We start from the raw sequence: 2,759 nt of genomic DNA, 5'->3' as shown, positions 1-2,759 counted from the left end.
CGGTAGTCGTCCATCTCGCTAGGGAATGCGTATGAGAGGAAAAAGGAAGGAAGAAGAAAGGAGGAAGGAAGGAAGGAAGGAAGGAAGGAAGAAGCCCGAAGTCACGTGTAACTCGTGTCGAAAGTTATTATTACAAGTTATTGCTTGGAATACTGGTGAGAAGAGAACAAGACTTTGACCCACATCCTCGAATCGCTCCTCTGACCTATATAAATTCTTGTCTACTAACCTACATAATCTCTTGGAAAAATTCCTGTTCTCAATGTCAAGGTAAATGACGAAAAAAATTCTTCTCTCTTTCTTTCTCTCTCTTTCTTTCTTTCTCTCTCACACTCATTCCTTCTCCCTCTCTTTATCTACACACAGACATTGCACACATGCACACGAATGAAATCGAGTTCTGCGACGGAAAAAAAGCATTTACTAAACTTTATATATGTAAATCTGTCTCTCGCATAATTTCGTACATATTGGTATATATATATATATGTATACACGCAGATAGGTATATATATATATATATATACACACGAGTTCACGTACTATATCTAGACATTCTTGAAAAAGTTGAACTTCTTTGTTTCAATGCAGGTTAGGAGGTAATGTATTGTCTTCTTTCGACAAAAAACAAATGGAAGTATTCAAACGCAACGAGTGGACAATATTATTCCCGTTCGTTCGGACTCTTCTTATTTCTTTTGTATTCACGAATTATTTTTTAGTAACTATTTGTAGAAATAACATATACTTATTATCAAATTTTAGAAAAAGCGATGGAACGTCGAAAAATGCTATTATATCGTTTTTTTTTCATGCGATTTATTATAGCTTTTTTTAATGATTTATATTTCTTTTTTCTCTCTTTTATTTATTTCCTTTTTTACACGTAGTCACGGTTACAAACGTTTAACAATTAATAACTAGACGATAATTAAGAGATCAAAGTATACGAGTATATTTTTATACCTATATAGCTTCAACCGAAAATTACATATATACTACATATGTATATATATATATATATATATATATATATATATAACAGCCTACAGATACGAACACACGTTACATAATTTCATCTATCAGTTAAATAATCAATAAATCACGTAAATTGTCCAAAATTGTTGTCCTACAAATGAAATTCGAAATTAATTATTCGAGTGAATTTCGTTTTAATTAATCATTAAACATCTATGAATTCAGTGAATATTTCACTATACATATATATATACATATATATACACATACAACACACACACACACACACACATCCTCTCCCCCCTTATCTTTCATTGCTCGTAGTAAAAGCAACTTTCCATAAAACGCGATTTTAAATGCAAGCGGTGCCCTTACAAAAGCCGACGAAAAGAGTTTTACGAGAAGCGTTCACGCGGGATATTAGGACGCAAATAGCTATGGCGATTACCATAAGGTGGAGGAATAAGAGATGGTGGGGAGATGGTGGGGAGATGGTGGGCTAGGTAGGAAGAGAGAGAGAGAGAGAGAGAGAAAGAAATAAATAGAGAGGTCACAGTGCTTTTCCGTTGCTAGTTCTACCATACATTCCCACCCTCTCTAACCCTTGCTCACCCTTCCTACCCATCCCTTGATTTTACAAGTCCTCCGAGTGATCCAAGCTCACCTACACACTCTGCCATATTTATGCACCGTGTAGTCTCGACGATAATATTCACCCTTTTCGCAACCATCTCTCACAAGCTTACCCCTTAACCCCTCACCTTCTCATAGCCAAAACGGTATTTCGGTGATAGTCGTGTTGTTCTCCGATACAACCGGATTTCATCGTCATTCTGTAGTTGTTTTCATGTACTCAGTAACACGACTGTTTTTTTTTTTTTTTTTTTTTTTTTTTTTTTTTTTTTTTTTTTTTTTTTTTTGTAAAAAATGTAATACTACCATTTTTTTAAACACGTTGTAAAAATGCAACATCTTTGGGATCATGGTTTGCTTATCCATCGGATCAACGTTATTTGATTGATTACAGAGATTGATCATGAATTCAGGATCCGTCGAACAGACTTTATTTGTTATAAAAAAAAGATAGAATACAAAGTGTATATATTTAAATAAATGTTAATATGTGAAGGTTATCGTAATATAAAAATATTAATATATAATAAGAATGGATAATAGATTATTTTATTCAATTTTTTACAAAATTAAGGACCGCATTTTTTTGTAAAATTAGACATGTAAATATGTATAAATTATTTCTATATTGTATAATGTGTATATATATATATGTACGCATACACCTACGATTCATTCTATACACTGCCAATATATCATCTTACATTTTTCTTCGGAGATTTCTAAGAATTTAACAAAGGATCGAAAGACAGGAGAGAATAAGGTTAGAAGGAGGTATTCGAGTTTTGTATAAACATCGCACGAAATATACGTGTCTATCTCTTTTTAAGACTTGAGAGAGAGAGAGAGAGAGAGAGAGAGAGAGAGAGAGAGAGAGAGAGAGAGGCGACGATCGCATGTAAACAATAGTTGACCGACGAATTTCCAATCTTTGGATCAATGACAAAACAAAACAAAGAGAAACGTTCGTCTCATATTACTGAAGGATATTTAAATGTATCAAGCATTACGAGAAAGTTTTTTTGGACATACATCTATATACTATTACTTGAACGTTATCTTCCATCCTTCTTTTCATTCCCTCCTTCCTTTCCTCTTCCTTCCTTTTTCCTCTCATACGCATTCCCTAGCGAGATGGACGACTACCG

Source organism: Vespula pensylvanica, chromosome 23 (assembly GCF_014466175.1).
Source record: "Vespula pensylvanica isolate Volc-1 chromosome 23, ASM1446617v1, whole genome shotgun sequence".
In the NCBI taxonomy this organism is placed as follows: domain Eukaryota; kingdom Metazoa; phylum Arthropoda; class Insecta; order Hymenoptera; family Vespidae; genus Vespula; species Vespula pensylvanica.
The sequence above is the reverse complement of the archived record's forward strand: the minus strand, read 5'-3'. Positions refer to the sequence as shown.